Here is a 20,631-nt window from a genome sequence, read left to right as displayed (position 1 = left end):
GGGTATGTAACTCCGGGAGAAAGTGTTGGTTCACGGAAGTGAAACAGCAGTGTGAATGGATAATTAAGAGCATTTCAATTATGGTTATTGAGTATTGGGATTGTACCAGTGGTATGGAAGCACATCCGGGTTGGGTGTCTGTTGAGGTTGCGGAAGGATTTTCGGTAGTGTAGAACCAGGGGAGTTCGGAAGGGATGCAAGGAGGGAGCCTTGGATTTTCTGTATGGTTGTGATCAGGACGTTATGTATGTAGTAGCAATTCATCCTAGGGATGTCTGCAAGTATCGTCAGGGTGTCGGGTTTTCCAGCCCGAGGATGTTAGAGCAGGTTCAGCATGCGTATGTGACCGCAGGGGAGAGCTCATAGGAGTTGCTCAGGAGCTGAAGGATGTGCCATCCTGTCAGCTCAGAAAGAAACGAGTTTGTTTCGGAAAGGAAAGCGGGATAAGTCCAAGAAGTGAATTTGATAAAGGATATGCCAGTCGAGGAAAGGGGTAGCAGCTTGGTACCGGGTCAGGACCCGGTGGTTCAGGGTGATATCTAGCTTGGTAAGGGTCAAGTGATTGTTGTGAATTGGAGTGATGAAAGTATCATCGAGTGATCATTGGTTAATAAGGGTTGTTATCAGAGAAAGAAACTGGTGGCCAGCATGAATCAGTTGTCGTAACTCTGGGAGGGCAGAGTTGGACCTTATAGAGGTCTGATAGCAGTGTTCGGAGGAACCTGGGTCGGTTGAGACCAGGAGCTGTATTGAGGGAGTGTCATCTGGGATACATTGCTACAGGTTTCGAGGACGAAGCCTAATTTAAGTGGGGGAGAATTGTAACACCCCGAGTTCAGAAGTGCAAGTTCAGGGTGCTTGGTGTAATTAAGGAAGATCGACTCGGCAAGTCAATGGATAGACTCAGTGAGTTGAGTCACGATTTTGGTCACGTGCTTAGTGACCAACTCGGTGAGTCGGTGCTGGAATGAGAAACCCTATTTTCAGGGTTTGCACCCTATATAAGGAACCTTATGTTTTCCCCTCAGCCTCTTTGCTTCCCATTTGAGATCCAAAAAACTCTAATTCATGAAGAAACCCAATTGTAAGTGAATTAGAGCTTGGAGGAGGATCTTTGGTATTGAATTTTGACGGTTTGGAGGCTTGTGTCAGGAAGCTTGGGGAGATCAGAAATCTACAGTTGGTTGGGCTCATTTCAGGGGTAAGGAACCATTTCCTTAAGGTATTTCTTCATGGATTCATGTATGGTGATTGATATGAGATCTAATTTGAGATAGAAGCTTGGATCCGAGGATGCTACTTCAGATCTAAGCTTGTGATGGTCCTATATGTCATAAAGTTCCTGTTTAAGAGTTATTGGTGAAGCCCTTTTGTCCTTAGCCTTAGCCCTAGAGTGTTTTAAGCTTATATCTCCTTGGTTTCACGTAAAGTTTGCAACTTTATGTGAGGGCTAGGCTGTAGAAGAGTGGATCTATAGATTTGAGTCCCTGCATGGCTTGAAAATCCTCTGTATGGAATGAGAACTGACGAGACTCGACGAGTTCCATGGGTGAACTCGGCGAGTTGGATAAAGGTGGGCATGGACTCGACGAGTTGGAAGAACAGCTCGGCAAGTCTATTGAAGATTGTCTTGGACTCTACGAGTCTGTTCTTGGACTCGGCGAGTCTGGTCATGGGGTCCTAACCTCTTCTGGTTGATTGGTGAATCGATGAGTCGAGGAATGACTCGGTAAGTTGAACGTGAAGGGATTCAGAGTTGTTGGACTCGGCGAGTTGAGTCGCATCATGGGAAGTTTTCAGAGCATAGGGACTCGACGAGTCAGCGGGTTGACTCGGCGAGTAGAGTCAGTCAGGAAGGTTGACTTTGACTGAGGACTTTAACTTTGACCAAGAGTTGATCAGTTGACTTCCAAGGGTATTTTGGTAATTATTGGTATTTATTGAGTTCTGTCATTTGGTATTGATCAGTGGTGGAGTTCGTGTTGGAGGTTAGAGCAGCGTGATCTTATCTCTTTAGTCAGCAGTTGTGAGGTGAGTTATCCTCACTATATCGATAGGGTCTAAGGCACCAAGGTCGGCCCTTTATCGGATGGAAATCCGAGTAGTTGTTATGTTGTTGCTTTGCTATATGTTTGCATCCTGGTAGTTAGGATGGTATATGTTAGAGACCTAGTTAAGGTCGAAATCCTGGTATATATGATGATGCTATGTTAGTGATCGGTTAGGTCGGTATCCTGGTTAGAGTGTGCTATGTATGTGATCTGCTAGATCGGTTGATTAGTGATAAATTGCTATATGATTATATATTTATGTGCACATGGTTGGTTGACTGGGGTTGGGTTGAGGCGGGTCCTGCTTTGTGCTCCAGGCCGACATACCCAGGGCGGACCGGATATTCCGAAGGCCCAGCGAGTGGTCCGGATAGGCTGTAGGCCCCACGAGGGCGGACCAGACGTGTCGTGTAACGCCCGTGTTTCTAGTCTTGCCATTTTTAGCAATGTAATAGTCTAGGTTAGCCATTGTAACCCCAATTTGAAATAATAATATGTGTTATTTGTGAATTTGTGAATTATGTGAGTTATGTGTTTATTTGCTTAATTATGTGATGTAATTAAATTAAGAATAAAATAAGTATCAAAATTAAGGTGTGAGATAAGCCCGATATCTTTGCATAAAGTTGTAGTGGTTGAAACAAGGATTCCGGAGATATAAGGAATGCCAAAATCCGAGTTATAACGAAGAAGTTATGACCTGTCGAAGTTTCGCGGCAGAACCGGCACGACGCCGAGTGACGTAAAACATGAATTTAAGATAGAGCGATATTTAGCCTTAGCGATCTAAACGAAAGTCGTAGATTTCGTTAAACCGAGAGCGTGCGTAAAAGGAACGCCCAAATCTGACTTCGTATGATGAAGTTATGATTTTCTGAAGTTTCGACGTGGCAGTATGCAGCCCGAATACTCGATTTGAGATCGAGCGATTTCTAGCCGAAACAATCTAAATGAGAATCGAATATCTCGTTGTTAGTAGCGAAACGATGAAAAGATAGGCGAGAACGGACGTCGGACGAAGAAGTTACGATTTTATAACGAAGTTTTCCTGTCCGAGCCTTCTAAAAATAATTAATAAAAATAAAATTCAAAATTAGCCAACGGAGTCTAAACAAAAGTTGTAGAGCGTAGTCTCACCTTCGCGTGGATATAAAGAACGTCGAAAATGGAGTTCATATGAAGGAGATATGAATTTTTGAAGTTTAATAAATATTTAATATTTATTTTTATTTAACCTCCGATATTATCCGAAGAAGGATGAGGCGATCTATCCGAAGTACGCAGCGCGTACTGCTGTACGCCCCGCGTACAGCGAGGTGCACTCGAGTAGTCCGAAGTCATAAGCAATGACGTAGAGGGCCCGACGACGTAAGCGCTGACGACCACCGAGGCGTACGCCCCGCGTACGTGCGAGGGTTCAGCACCTATAAAAGGAGGTCCGAAGCAGCCGAGTTTTCTTTTACAAATTCTTCATCTTCTCTAATCTTTTGCCTCGATTTGCGTGCCATTTATACCCCGAAGCCCCGGTATTATTCCCGAGCCCCGAAGCGAGATCCGAAGCCCCGAGAATCCCGAAGAGCGTTATTCCCGAGCCGAAGCCCTGCCCGCGAGGAGCCGGTTTTTGTGAAGATCTTCCAGATCTACGGAGAGACGCTACTTCTATAAGCCGTAGTACTGTCGGACCATCTTCTGATCAAGTGAGTGTATAGTCCCTTTTCAATACGCGATATTATACAAGTAATTTTTAAACGTATTTAAGAATACGGGATGTGAGTGTGTAGTTATTTTCTCTCCAACGCAATATTATGAAGTATTTAATATAAAATACGTGCTATGTGTATATATTTTGTGGTTATATGTGTGAATGTATATTCTCTATGAAATACGTGTTATGTGTGTGTGCCTCATCTGTTATGTGGAATATGTATTGATTAAAGCATGCTATACATGTTTTTTTTAAACAATGTATAAAAATGTATATTTTTATCTACTAATATGTTGGGTAGAACATGGGTAGATAATTGGTGTGTAATAAACAGATGAGAGGCCTCGGTGTTATTGGTGTTATTCTAGTCATTCAGCAGAGTATGGATGACGACCACGGACTATTCTAGACTGTCCTGTGGAACACTAGCAGGCTCATTACCTGTAGGTGTTGTGAACGACGTGTTCACCGGTGTACTCTATCCCCCACATGGTTGCCTTTAGGACACTTATTGTTGAGGAAGCCCCTCTGCAGTGATGTCCGTCCCGATGAAAATCCTGAAATAAGTTCCTTATAATAGACGTTATTTTTAGGAACGTAAGGTGAGGATAACGGGAATGGGTAATCGGGTTTATTGTTGATTGATGAAATTAAATATAATTATTGTGGGTTTGAAAACCCTATATGCTCACCAGGCTCCCAAGCCTGACCCACTCAGTTGATTTGTATTACAGGAAGTGGCGCAAGAGCTTAAGATGGGCGAATCATCAAGTTGTTTTGTTTACAAGTCTGTATATGTGTATATTTGTTGAACGACTTGTAATGTTATCGTTTATGCTTTATGATCTATATCGGAACATGACATCCCGACTTTTGATTATGAAATGAAATCATATTTCTATATGAAATGTTTTGATAAATATCTATTTTATCATGTTTTGTTTTTGGGAACAAATTCCGCATCTCTTTTACAATCAAACGGATTTACTCTGAAAATGTTTAAAAAGCATAAATGAAATCGGTCTTTTCTGGCCGAGATTTTGGGGATGTCACAGTTGGTATCAGAGCATTAGTTTAAGCGAACTAGGAATTTGTTGGATTTCTAGACTTAAACTTAGTATGCTAACTGGAGATTGTGAGATGTGTGTCTGATAAATTTTAGACACGAGCACTAGTTTATTTTAGGAAAGTTGCCTAAAATGCTTTTATGTGCTAAATGTTATATGTTGCCATATATGATATTGTTTGTTCGGATCTACGGTTTGTTGCCAACCGGATTTGAAGGTTTATGTGTTTAGGATTCTAAGCGTATGTATACGATATTAGAACTAGCATGTAATCGTTTGGAGTAATAAGGTGAAATTATTCGGTGTGTAGATCAAAAATGGTGAGAACAAGAAGCGGAGTTGGAAATGCTGATGAAAACAGGAATCAACCGCCTGTAATTCAACAAGTACCTGTTGTAGCTGATGCACCTGAGCCGATAACAATGGCTGGTGTACAAATGATGATTCAAATGATGTTGGATCGTCAGATGGAAGAAACAAGACGCCTGCTTAGGCAGAATCGTGAAGAACCGTCAATTCAAGCGGAAGAGCCCGAGGAGAATGGAGGGCAGTCTGAAGGAGAAAACTTTAGTGGGATCATTGGTCAAGACGAACAACCAGTGGTTAGACGCAATAACCAGTATGGAGGAAATGATGGTCGTGGGTGCAAGTATAAGGATTTCATGGCATCCAAACCACCATGTCTATCCGGAAGCCCGACGCCGGTGCAAGTTATGGACTGGGTCTCCGAAATGGAGACTATGTTTGAAAGTTGCGAATGCAGGAACAAGCAGAAGACCGCTCTTGCGATCCCTCTGCTAAAATCTGGGGTGTTGAGTTGGTGGAAGCTGTTAGCTGACTCTATGCCCAAGGGAGAAGCAAGCAAAATGTCTTGGGAAGACTTTGTGGAACAACTAAAACTGCAATACTGCTCCGAGCAGGACCTTCTGGAAATCAGTAATGAGTTTTAGAATTTGAAGAAAGGGAAATTGAGCGTTACTGAATACGCTGCAAGTTTCACAGAAAAGATGAAGTTTATCCCATATTTGGTGCCTACAGAACTCTCTAAGGTCAACAAGTTTGCCCTTGGACTACCAGCGGACTATGGTCCAATGGTTAAGCAAGCAACCACATTGAAAGCCGCCATCTGGGCTGCTAGAAATGTTGAGACCCAGATCAGGGAAAAAGGTCTGGAAAGGTTAGAGGTTGGCGAGAAAAGGAAAATCGATGGATTTTCAGGGTCCAGCAAGAAAAGTAAATTCTCGAAGTCTAGTTCGAGAGGAAGTGGAGGAAAGGTAGAGGCGAAATGGTGCGACAAGTGCAAGAAGAAGCGTCATGGGAAGTGTGGCGGGGAAACCACATGCTTCAAATGTGGAAAGCTAAGGCATTATGCCAATGACTGCACCTTCACCAAGAATGTTTGTTATGGTTGTGGTGAGGAGGGGCACATCTCAAGGGATTGTCCGAAAAAGAAGGAAGCAGCAAGACCCAACATTCCGCCAAAGCCAAAGGCGAGAGCATTCCAGATGACACTGGAAGCTGCTAAAGATGAAGCTGATGTCGCTTCAGGTACCTTTCTCGTTAACAAATTGCCTGCCCAAATTTTATTTGATTCTGGAGCCAACTACTCCTTTATATCGCATGAATTTGGTAGAAAACTAGCTTTGTCTGTTGATAGACTAGATAATGCTTTATTAGTCGAAGTTGCTAGTGGCAAGTTTGTACCTGTTAGCAATCGTATGAAAAACATCTTAATTGATCTGAATGGAAATAAGTTCCACGAGGAATTATTGCCTATCGAACTTAACGGTTTCGACATCGTTTTGGGAATGGATTGGCTTAGCGCCAACGATGCCGAAATTTTATGCAAGAAGAAAATAGTGAAAGTGAACCCGCCTGGGAAGGAATCGTTTATGGTGTATGGAGATAAACACAGAGTAAATTCTGGGATCATTTCTCTAATGAAAGCCATAAAATGTTTGACCAAGGGGTGTACATCATACTTAGCATTCGTGATCGACGCTAAGAAGGAAAAGAAGGTGATGCAAAATATTCTTGTTGTTTGTGATTATCCGGAAGTATTTCCCGAAGATCTTCCTGGATTACCACCCGATCGACAAGTGGAATTTCGTATTGACTTGTTGCCCGGAACAACGCCAATTGCAAAAGCACCTTATCGATTAGCACCGACGGAGATGAAGGAGCTAATGATGCAACTTCAGGAGTTATTGGACAAAGGTTTCATAAGACCTAGTTCATCACCCTGGGGAGCTCCGGTGTTATTCGTAAAGAAGAAAGATGGAAGCATGAGGATGTGCATTGATTACCGAGAGCTGAATAAGGCAACAATAAAGAATAGATATCCGTTGCCAAGGATTGATGACCTATTCGATCAACTACAAGGTTCAAGTTATTTTTCAAAGATCGACCTAAGGTCAGGATATCATCAGTTAAAGGTAAGAGAGCAGGACATAGAGAAGACTGCATTCAGAACGCGATATGGACACTATGAGTTTTTGGTTATGTCGTTTGGACTAACCAATGCTCCAGCAGCATTCATGGATTTAATAAACAGAGTTTGTAATCCGTTCCTCGATAAATCTGTGATAGTGTTCATAGATGACATTCTAATTTATTCAAAAAGCCAAGAGGAGCATGGCAGACACTTACGAGAAGTGTTAGAAGTCTTGAAGAAGGAGAAGTTGTATGCGAAGTTCTCCAAATGTGATTTTTGGATTCGAGAAGTCCAATTTTTGGGTCACGTGGTCAACCAAGAAGGGATAATGGTTGATCCAGCGAAGATCGAAGCTGTGATGAAGTGGGAACAACCGAAAAGTCCCACGGAGATCCGAAGCTTTTTGGGATTAGCCGGATATTACCGAAGGTTTATCCAAGGCTTTTCTTCGATCGCTAGTCCATTAACAGCTTTGACCCATAAAGGAGCTATTTATGCTTGGAATGATAAACATAAAGAAGCATTCGAGAAGCTAAAGAAGAAACTATGCGAGGCACCGATACTTTCTCTACCCGATGGAGTTGAAGACTTCACTGTTTATAGGTATGCGTTTGGGGTTGGATTGGGTTGCGTTTTGACCCAAAGGGATAAGGTGATCGCATATGCGTTTCGACAGCTGAAAGAGCACGAAAAGAACTACCCGACTCATGATTTGGAGTTGGCAGCGGTAGTTTTCGCACTGAAAATATGGAGGCATTACCTCTATGGCACAAAGTGCAAACTTTTCACTGATCATAAGAGTCTCCAATATCTCTTTAGTCAGAAAGAATTGAATATGAGGCAACGACGCTGGCTGGAATTACTTAAGGACTACGACTGTGAGATACTTTACCACCCTGGAAAGTTAAGTCCAAGGTTTATTGGACCGTTTAAAGTTCTTCAGAGGATTGGGAACCAAGCTTACAAACTCGAACTACCAGAAGAACTGAATGGAATTCATAACACTTTTCATGTGTGTTACTTGAGGAAGTTCACGGGAGAAGTTCCCGACATAATTCCACTTTCAGAGTTGAGGATCGATGAGAACAAAAGGTTGATTGAGGAACCGGAGGCAATCGTTGACCGAAAGACTAAGAAGTTGCGACGTAAGATGGTTGAGTTAGTGCTTGTCCGATGGAAACACACGAATGGGCCAAATCTCACCTGGGAGACGGAGAGTGACATGATGAGTCGCTATCCGCATTTGTTTGCTGGTGTGTGATTCCGGGGACAGAATCATTCAAAGGTGGAGAGAATTGTAACGCCCGTGTTTCTAGGCTTGCCATTTTTAGCAATGTAATAGTCTAGGTTAGCCATTGTAACCCCAATTTGAAATAATAAGATGTGTTATTTGTGAATTTGTGAATTATGTGAGTTATGTGTTTATTTGCTTAATTATGTGATGTAATTAAATTAAGAATAAAATAAGCGTCAAAATTAAGGTGTGAGATAAGCCCGATATCTTTGCATAAAGTTGTAGTGGTTGAAACAAGGATTCCGGAGATATAAGGAATGCCAAAATCCGAGTTATAACGAAGAAGTTATGACCTGTCGAAGTTTCGCGGCAGAACCGGCACGACGCCGAGTGACGTAAAACATGAATTTAAGATAGAGCGATATTTAGCCTTAGCGATCTAAACGAAAGTCGTAGATTTCGTTAAACCGAGAGCGTGCGTATAAGGAATGCCCAAATCTGACTTCGTATGATGAAGTTATGATTTTCTGAAGTTTCGACGTGGCAGTATGCAGCCCGAATACTCGATTTGAGATCGAGCGATTTCTAGCCAAAACAATCTAAATGAGAATCGAAGATCTCGTTGTTAGTAGCGAAACGATGAAAAGATAGGCGAGAACGGACGTCGGACGAAGAAGTTACGATTTTATAACGAAGTTTTCCTGTCCGAGCCTTCTAAAAATAATTAATAAAAATAAAAGTCAAAATTAGCCGACGGAGTCTAAACGAAAGTTGTAGAGCGTAGTCTCACCTTCGCGTGGATATAAAGAACGTCGAAAACGGAGTTCATATGAAGGAGATATGAATTTTTGAAGCTTAATAAATATTTAATATTTATTTTTATTTAACCTCCGATATTATCCGAAGAAGGATGAGGCGGTCTATCCAAAGTACGCAGCGCGTACTGCTGTATGCCCCGCGTACAGCGAGGTGCAATCGAGTAGTCCGAAGTCGTAAGCAATGACGTAGAGGGCCCGACGACGTAAGCGCTGACGACCACCGAGGCGTACGCCCCGCGTACGTGCGAGGGTTCAGCACCTATAAAAGGAGGTCCGAAGCAGCCGAGTTTTCTTTTACAAATTCTTCATCTTCTCTCATCTTTTGCCTCGATTTGCGTTCCATTTATACCCCGAAGCCCCGGTATTATTCCCGAGCCCCGAAGCGAGATCCGAAGCCCCGAGAATCCCGAAGAGCGTTATTCCCGAGCCGAAGCCCTGCCCGCGAGGAGCCGGTTTTTGTGAAGATCTTCCAGATCTACGGAGAGACGCTACTTCTATAAGCCGTAGTACTGTCGGACCATCTTCTGATCAAGTGAGTGTATAGTCCCTTTTCAATACGCGGTATTATACAAGTAATTTTTAAACGTATTTAAGAATACGGGATGTGAGTGTGTAGTTATTTTCTCTCCAACGCAATATTATGAAGTATTTAATATAAAATACGTGCTATGTGTATATATTTTGTGGTTATATGTGTGAATGTATATTCTCTATGAAATACGTGTTGTGTGTGTGTGCCTCATCTGTTATGTGGAATATGTATTGATTAAAGCATGCTATACAGGTTTTTTTTAAACAATGTATAAAAATGTATATTTTTATCTACTAATATGTTGGGTAGAACATGGGTAGATATTTGGTGTGTAATAAACAGATGAGAGGCCTCGGTGTTATTGGTGTTATTCTAGTCATTCAGCAGAGTATGGATGACGACCACAGACTATTCTAGACTGTCCTGTGGAACACTAGCAGGCTCATTACCTGTAGGTGTTGTGAACGACGTGTTCACCGGTGTACTCTATCCCCCACATGGTTGCCTTTAGGACACTTATTGTTGAGGAAGCCCCTCTGCAGTGATGTCCGTCCCGATGAAAATCCTGAAATAAGTTCCTTATAATAGACGTTATTTTTAGGAACGTAAGGTGAGGATAACGGGAATGGGTAATCGGGTTTATTGTTGATTGATGAAATTAAATATAATTATTGTGGGTTTGAAAACCCTATATGCTCACCAGGCTCCCAAGCCTGACCCACTCAGTTGATTTGTATTACAGGAAGTGGCGCAAGAACTTAAGATGGGCGAATCATCAAGTTGTTTTGTTTACAAGTCTGTATATGTGTATATTTGTTGAACGACTTGTAATGTTATCGTTTATGCTTTATGATCTATATCGGAACATGACATCCCGACTTTTGATTATGAAATGAAATCATATTTCTATATGAAATGTTTTGATAAATATCTATTTTATCATGTTTTGTTTTTGGGAACAAATTCTGCATCTCTTTTAAAATCAAACGGATTTACTCTGAAAATGTTTAAAAAGCATAAATGAAATCGGTCTTTTCTGGCCGAGATTTTGGGGATGTCACATGTCGAGGCTCGGAGAGTGGACCATGCCGACTGAAGGCCTGGTGCGGGCGGACCAGTCATACTGTAGACTCGGAGAGTGGACCAGGTGGGTTGAAGGCCCGGTGCGGGCAGACCACCCACACTGCAGACTCGATGTATATGGCTAGACTTGAAGGGTGGACCAGGTGGACTGAAGGTCCGGTGCGGCGGACCAGTCATATAGTAGACCCGAAGTGCATGGCTATTCTGCTTATGATATGATATGTTATGTGTATGGTTTATGTGGTTGGTATTTTGGGGGTAACTCACTAAGCTTTCGGGCTTACAGTTTTCAGTGTGTTGTTTCAGGTACTTCAGGAGATCGTGGCAAGGCGAAGGCATGATCGTACCGCTCCTCATGTTTTATGTACTTATGATGTGGTTCTAGAAAATACTCTGATATTAAATGAATTTGAAAACCTTTTTGTAATGAAAATGGGTTGTTTTTGAAAAGTTTAAAATTGGTTGTAAATTTTGGATGTTACAAAAGTTAAGGGAAAGAAAGGTCTCCAAAAATAAACGAAACGTGGTAGCTAAAAGTTTGTCAAACGGGCATCCAAATTCAAATTTATCCCGATTGTCAAGTCTTTCATGTATGTATTTCATTTTTTATGTAAATCACGTAAAATCTGAAATTCTTATCAATCATCTATTTTTAAAGTGCATTTTGATCATTTTAGTTGGTTGTAAATTACAAAATTATAGCCATACATGTCAAGTATGTGTTAGTGTATTGGTACGAGGAGAATGGGGAAAAGCGTCACCAAGGGATGATAATTGATATGGTCTGGCCCCAAGTATTGATCATGTTAGTGGAAAGCAGTGCATGGACCCGAGAGTCCTTGCGAACAGATTTAGAGTTTATGGAAGTTTGAGAATAGCAGTTGCTCTACATGGATAATGTAGAGTGAAGTTTAGCTCAGTGGTACGTGTAGGTGCGGTAAGGGTTGTTGAGTGGATTTCCTTGGATAAGGAAAGGGAAGGGTATGTAACTCCGGGAGAAAGTGTTGGTTCACGGAAGTGAAACAGCAGTGTGAATGGATAATTGAGAGCATTTCAATTATGGTTATTGAGTACTGGGATTGTATCAGTGGTATGGATGCACATCCGGGTTGGGTGTCTGTTGAGGTTGCGGAAGGATTTCCGGTAGTGTAGAACCATGGGAATTCGGAAGGGATGCAAGGAGGGAGCCTTGGATTTTCTGTATGGTTGTGACCAGGAGGTTATGTATGTAGTAGCAATTCATCCTAGGGATGTCTGGAAGTATCGTCAGGGTGTCGGGTTTTCCAGCCCGAGGATGTTAGAGCAGGTTCAGCATGCGTATGTGACTGCAGGGGAGAGCTCATGGGAGTTTCTCAGGAGCTGAAGGATGTGCCATCCTGTCAGCTTGGAAAGAAACGAGTTGGTTTCAGAAAGGAAAGCGGGATAAGTCCGAGAAGTGAATTTGATAAAGGATATGCCAGTCGAGGAAAGGGGTAGCAGCTTGGTACCGGGTCAGGACCCGGTGGTTCAGGGTGATATCTAGCTTGGTAAAGGTCAAGTGATTGTTGTGAATTGGAGTGATGAAAGTATCATCGAGTGATCATTGGTTAATAAGGGTTGTTATCAGAGAAAGAAACCGGTGGCCAGCATGAATCAGTTGTCGTAACTCTGGGAGGGCAAAGTTGGACCGGATACCCAGGGCGGACCGGATATTCCGAAGGCCCAGCGAGTGGTCCGGATAGGCTGTAGGCCCCACGAGGGCGGACCAGACGTGTCGATGCTCGGAGAGTGGACCAGGCCGACTGAAGGCCCGGTGCGGGCGGACCAGTCATACTATAGACTCGGAGATTGGACCAGGTGGGTTGAAGGCCCGGTGCGGGCGGACCACCCACACTGCAGACTCGATGTATATGGCTAGACTTGGAGGGTGGACCAAGTGGACTGAAGGCTCGGTGCGGCGGACCAGTCATATAGTAGACCCGAAATGCATGGCTGTTCTGCTTATGATATGATATGTTATGTGTATGGTTTATGTGGTTGGTATTTTGGGGGTAACTCACTAAACTTTCGGGCTTATAGTTTTCAGTGTGTTGTTTCAGGTACTTCAGGAGATCGTGGCAAGGCGAAGGCATGATCATACAGCTCCTCATTTTTATGTACTTATGATGTGGTTCTGGAAAATACTCTGATAGTAAATGAATTTGAAAACCTTTTTGTAACGAAAATGGGTTGTTTTTGAAAAATTTAAAATTGATTGTAAATTTTGGATGTTACAAAAGTTAAGGGAAAGAAAGGTCTCCAAAAATAAACGAAACGTGGTAGCTAAAAGTTTGTCAAACGGGCATCCAAATTCAAATTTATCCCGATTGTCAAGTCTTTCATGTATGTATTTCATTTTTTATGTAAATCGCATAAAATCTGAAATTCTTATCAATCATCTATTTTTAAAGTGCATTTTGATCATTTTAGTTGGTTGTAAATTACAAAATTATAGCCACACATGTCGAGTATAAAACCAATATATTAAAATAAAGGATCATTTCGAAACTATTACAAAATGATAATTTTTTCCTAAAATGGATTGTATGGTATTGTACGATTTCTTTCATGTATGCTTATCTTACTGATAAAATATATGAACTTACAAGTGAACTATTAGATTCAAATCCGAACATAAAATTATATATTTTAAATAATAGTATGGTATTGTACGTTTTTTTTTCATGTATGCTTATCTTAGTGTGAAAAATATATGAATTTACAAGTGAACTATTACATTCAAATCGGAACATAAAGTTATATATTTTAAATTAAACTAATTTGCTTCTTTCATAATTGCTAATATCCTACATCACATCTGTTGTTATAAATTACATTATTTTTTATATAAAGAAATATTATTTTTACTTCAATAATATAAGACACTAGACTTAATGTATTGATAAAAGTATAAGAATTTACAAGTAAACTATTAGATTCGAATCCGAACATAAAGTTATATATTTTAAATAAAACTAATTTGCTTCTTTCATAAATGCTAATATCCTACATCACATGTGTTGTTATAAATTACATTATTTTATATATAACGAAATATTATTTTTACTTCAATAATATAAGACACTAAACTTAATGTATACCAACAACTATCAAAAAATTGGTGGAGCTAATGATGAAGGGCGAAGGTGGAGCCACTTAAGTTGGGGATAAGATTCTGATGCTTGGAAGTGCTATACGGTACTATAAAATTGACTAAACTGCTCACTTGGTGACAGATGCCCAAACATTCTCACTTTCACACTAGTATCTTTTTTTTTTTCTTTTTTTTCAAACATATTTTTTAGGTAGAGACATATTATATATATATATATATATATATATATATATATATATATATATATATATATATATATATATATATATATATATATATATATATAATATGCCTCTACCCAAAAAGAGAAAAGAAGATACTAATGTGAAAGTGAGAATGTTTGGGCATCTGCCAATTTTATAGGGGAGTTTGATTTTGATGACCGGTGTAAAAAATAAAAATGAGCCTCTCAGTATAATTTCTTTTATATATATATATATATATATATATATATATATATATATATATATATATATATATATATATATATATATATATATAAAGCAAAGTTTATTCAAACAATAACTCGATAAATGTTATAAAGACAATCAAAACAAAGAAACAATAATACAATATATAATCTTGCATAGTTAAATAAATCGTAAGACTCTCATAGCGTTATTTAGTTATTTAGAATATGTTTGTTATTGTGTTGCATTTATTAATCAAAGACAACAATCAGAATATACAATGAGATGTCGTCAGATTTAGAAATTAGGAATAGTAAAATACTTAGTTATTTAATTTCAGTTAACAATAAAAAAAATAGAGTGAGAGTACAATATAAAATAGATGTGAGGTTTAGTTGAGTCAAAAAACCATGAAACTAAAACTATCATTTGAGCTTTACAGTTGCTGCAAATTTGAAAGTTTGTAATTGAAACAAAATGTATGCTCGTGTTTACTGTAAAATTTTTAATTTTAAACCCGAATTTTCAAAACGTAAGCTCGTATTTGGTTCTCTTGTATGATACTTGACCTATGCTCATCTAGCTCTTCAATCTTTCTTTCCAAGTTGTGAATCTCGAGTTGTGCCTGGGACATTTCTTCCTTATATAGTTGCTCCCAATAGAAACCAGGACTAGTTAGCATATACTCCACATAAGGCATATGGAACATTTCATATATTTGTTCCACATGGTACTCCACGTGATTTCCCTCGGGTTCCTCCTCGGGGTCTTCTTCGGGTTCCTCGTTAGGGTCTTCATCAGGCTCCTCCTCAGGATCTTCGTCAAGTTCCTCCTCAGATTCCACATCCTCGTCTTTTTCATCCTGCTCAGAGAGGTTGAGTGGAGTCGTTGGTTCTAGACTGCCTTCCGAATCAGAGAGCTCTAACTCAGCCTTCAACTTTTCGTGGGGAAGTAACCCACTAGTACCCTCACCTGACACCCCACTATCGACGATTGCCTTTCCACGATCCATAGTACCTACAAACGAGACGCAGTCCAGATTAGGCGATGTACCGCTCCTCCCGTTTAAGCTTAGGTGTTTAAACAACGACTAATCTGCTTAAATCCGACTCTGATACCAACTTATAACGCCCTAAATATCAAATACGAAATATTAACTTAACATGGTCTCAAAACGTCTAAAATTCAAAAATTCAAATACTAACGTCATTATTATTAATAATAGTGGAGGAAAATAGAAATTTAAGTAAACACTTGGTGCGCTACGTCTTCCTCAAAACTTGTCGCCTTCTTCAAGTCTAAGCTTTGTCCTTTCCGTTCCCGCTGCCACTTGCTACATTATTTCCTAGGTTGTGTGCATTTAAAGATGCTAGTGGGTAAGCCTAGGGCCTAGTGAGTTCGTGGTTTTCATGCATATTGACGTCAATAAAATAAAAATAATGCAACAATCAATCAATTATAATTTTTTCATTTCTTTCCACCATTGGTGACATATTAGGGAACTACTATCATTTCTAGGGAACAAGTCCCTCCGTCGGGCACAACAAATATGTTTACGACTAATTAATCAAAGCGTAAGCTCTCCGCCGCGTACTGACACCCTATACGTCGACTAATAATAAGACCGTGTAATTAATACACTTGTTCCCTACATATATGTCACCCACCCTTTTCACCCTTTTTACATGAAATAGTTCATAAAATTCACACAAATATTTATAGCAATAACAACGGTAACATGTAATTTCAAATAAATTAGAATCAATTTTTCATGCAAGTAACCACAAAATTCACACGAAACTCACCTTGTTGTCGTTAGCTTTTAACCGAAGCTTCTCACACTACACGCACCCTACATTTAACCAACATATTTTTCTGAGGCCATAATCCTAAAAAAACACACTAGACGATCATTTCGGTTCCCCCTCTGTAACGACCCAAAATACGACCCAAAAATTTTTGTTTAAAAAGTACTAAAAGCTAACAATCATCCATAATATATATAATGAAAGCGTACGTCACAAATCCCAAAAGGTTATAATAGATGTGTCATGACAAGAGAACTGTATCAATATATCATAGTATCTAAAACAAACTCCCAGGATAAAAGAAACTGAAGCTGTGGTGTGTGCGATGCCATCAACCCGAGATCTTCCTTTTGCTAGCAGAAGTACCTGAAACCAAAACTGAAAATTGTAAGCACGAAGCTTAGTGAGCTTCCCCCAAACTACCACGTACCATACAATAACATATAAAGCACATATTGGGCCTTGCCCACTGCATCGGACCGAAATCCGGAAACTGCATTGGACCAAAGTCCGGAAACTAACTAGGGCCCTGCCCTTTGCATCGGGTCGTAGTCTAGAAACTGCATCAGACCGAAGTCCGGAACTAACAGCATCGGACCGAAGTCCGGAACTGACTGCATCAGACCGAAGTCCGGAACTGACTGGGACCTTGTCCCCTGCAACGGACCAAAGTCCGAAACTGACTGAACATAACATAGCATAAACATATCAACTACCATAAGCACATATACTACATACTGCATCGGACCGAAGTCTGAATACATAACACAAAACATGCTTGAATCACAAAAGACATCAAGCACTCTAACTACTGCATCGGACCGAGGTCCGGAACTACTGCTAACTAAACGGGCTGTCATTGTGGCCGTAGACTCTTTCCTACTGGAAGGAAAACTCACCTCGTAATGCTGGCTGCTGAGATGCTAACTCTAAAAGTGGCTGACTGTTGCTTCAGAACTGTCCGGCTACAAATCCCAAAAACACTAGATCAGGTACTTATAAATGCCCTCAGGGTAAAATGACTGTTTTACCCCTGGTCAAAGTCAACTCCCTGGTCGAAGTTAACTTCCAGTTGACCGGACTCGCCGAGTCAGGGCGCATACTCGCCGAGTCCCTCCATTACTAACTCTGACTTTAACTTACCGAGTCCCTTCCCCACTCACTGATCCACCCTGAACTCACAAATCGAAGAAAGATGGGGGAATCGCGACTCGACTCATCGAGTCCGAAGAAGAACTCGCCGAGTCCTAACGTGCAGATTTCATACAATCGATACTAATTCATTCTAGAGCATCTAACTCGTAGATCTAAGCTCATGGGACCATCTGAACACGTAAAGTTGCTAACTTTTCATGTAACTAAGAAGGAATGAAGCTATTTCACTCAAACTCTACTTTAATTGATAAAACCCATCCGACTCGCCGAGTTGTATGAACAACTTATCAAGTCTAAGGCAATCTTCATCGGACTCGCCGAGTTGCTCATCCAACTCGTCGAGTCCACGACTATCTTCAAATGGCTCATCGAGTAAACAATGCGACTCACAGAGTCCATTCAGTCCTTTTTCCATACAGACTTGATTTGAGCCATGCAGCGGCTCCAAATCACAGATCCAAGCTTCTAGGGCATGCTTATCACGTAAAGTTGCAAACTTTACGTGCATGCATGGCTTTAAAGGCTTCAAATGCCAAATCTAGGCTCTTAATGGGGTTCCAAGCTCAAGAGGGACCTCAATCACAACCACAACTGAAATTTTACACTTCTAGAATGCAATGAGGGTCCATATCTGAAGTATAACACGATCATAAGGCTTTATCACAAAGAATTTGAGGTTTTTGGGCTTAAAAGCAACAATTTGGGGACAAACAAGATCTACTAGATCAATAAGCAAGATGGAGGCTTTATTACAAGAAAAGATGACCACAAATGAGTGTGTTCTGGATCTACTTCCTCTTCCTTGAACTCTTCAACCTTCTCCTTCTTCTACTTGCTCCAAAAGTTCATTCACAAAGTAACAATCACTCACACACTCTTTAAGGGGGCTAGGGTTCGGTAAAGGATGCTCTGAGGGTGATGGAGGCGAGTTTGGGGCACAATAATGCGTTTAAATAGGGTGCAAACCCTTAAAATTAGGGCTTCATCCAGACAGGCGGACTCGCCGAGTCCCAACGTATAGACTCGTCGAGTAGCCAACTCAATTTGCGTAATCATCCCGTCTCCACACGACGAGTCGGGCTACAGACTCGTCGAATACCCCTTAAGAAATGAAAATACTTTATTTAAATCACATACCAGAAATGAGGCGTTACACCCTCCTATATGTTTTGTTCGTCCAACAATTTATCTAATTTCGTTATTTAAGCTATGCGTTATCACTTTATTGAAAATGTAATTATTGTTATTTTTTTAATTAAATCTCATTATGGCTACAAATAAAATTTTCATTAGTTTGCCATCATTATTGACGGTTAATATCTAACCCTCAAAAATAAAATAGAATATAATCACATAATTCCTTTTAGAAATAAATTCGTTCAAAAATTCATTTACCAAAGCATAAACCAGCAAGATGCACCCGTTATAGATGTCCAATGAAAATTAACCAATTCTATTTATCAAAATAGGTTTGAGTTTAATTCAACAGAAACACAGGACTAGTGTAACGTTGTTGAATCCATAAGAAAACAAAAATCAAAACTCCAGGGTTGAATATAGAATTTCCTTTGCAGTAGAAAATCAATGTACGTAGTAATGAGGATGGAACATAACAACAAAGCTACAGGTTATGACCCACACTTCCCAGTGACCTATAATCCGATATCCATTTATGTTTATTCTTTTCTAAAAAGAAAATCCTTAAATCCGACGTCGTTTCTAAGTCACCCAAAAAGAAATAATAATATAATCAGATACGAAATGTCATCTTCCTTCCCCGAAAATAACCCATTTCATGTCATTACTAAATGTTTGGCAAGCTTTAATTTTTTTTTCTAAATTTAATACCAAATAATTTAATAAAACTCACCATTATTTATCTCCACTTCTGTTTAACAATAATCCATAACCAATTATCTAATTTCTCTTCATAAACCTGTGGATTAAACAAATTATTGAAAAAAAAAAAAAAAAAAACGTTTCTTATAACTCTTTGTCGATTTGGTACCAATTGGATCAAATTGAAACAATAGGTTGAACCAAAATGCGTTTAACATACATATACATCTATCTAAGCAACTAATCAAGCTTAACTTGAGTAATCATACCTTAATTTCAAGTGAAACTCCGAAAACTCTTCAAGAACTTCCAATACCAATTTCTCCCTTGATTCTCAACCGTTTCTTGCAATTCCAATGGGGTTTTCATAGGGATTTTTTGGCTTTATATAATGCCTAACATTGTAACTTCAAAAAATTTATGATTCGCTCGAATTTACTCCTCCATTGAAGGTGACGGGTTTTAGGATTAAACCTCATTATTTTGCCTAATTAAAACTAATTACACCTAAAAAAACTTATATATAAATTAATTATAATCTGATTATATATATATATATATATATATATATATATATATATATATATATATATATTATTTTATTTGTATTTTTTTATGTGAATTATTACAGCTGATGGACTTCATAGAGTGAAGTGGATGAAATTTATGGGTAAGACCATAAGATTTCGTCCAAGGGCTCTAAAGAGGGGTCCATGTGCTCCTTAAGCCTTAAGCAAGGAATTAGAGTTTCCAACTGAAAACCCTAGCAACCACAACTATATAAAGAACCCTTCCATATGGAATCGGCCCTATGCATTCGAAGAGTTGCCCTAGCCGATTTTCCACCTCTCTCCAAATCATCCTTTGCATTGAGTGTTTGTGACTCCATTAGAGGTGAAACACTTGGGGCACTAGGCTTTCAGAAGTCAAGATCAAGCAAGGATTGTTCTTGTTATTACAATATAACAAGTGAGGTAATCTTCTAACCCTAATATATATATATATATATATATATATATATATATATATATATATATATATATATATATATATGAATTTCAAGATTGTATATACTAGATGCAAAAGTGAACTGGCAAAAGATCAAGAAATTGAAAATCTGTCAGTCTGACTGTTGAACTCGACGAGTCCATGTATGGACTTGATGAGTTACATGAACTCGATGAGTTGCATAGTGGACTCGACAAGTTGTCTGATTTGTTGCCGGATTTTTTGATTTTTTGGCCAAATTTTGATTTGGATAATTACCATAACTCGTTTTTAATGCATAAATTCGATTTTTATGATTGGTATGAGATATCCTTATCAAAATTGATGGATTTTGTTAAATATGGATAATATTAT

The sequence above is a fragment of the Lactuca sativa genome, chromosome 2 (assembly GCF_002870075.4).
Source record: "Lactuca sativa cultivar Salinas chromosome 2, Lsat_Salinas_v11, whole genome shotgun sequence".
In the NCBI taxonomy this organism is placed as follows: Eukaryota; Viridiplantae; Streptophyta; class Magnoliopsida; order Asterales; family Asteraceae; genus Lactuca; species Lactuca sativa.
This window is presented reverse-complemented; position numbering follows the sequence as displayed.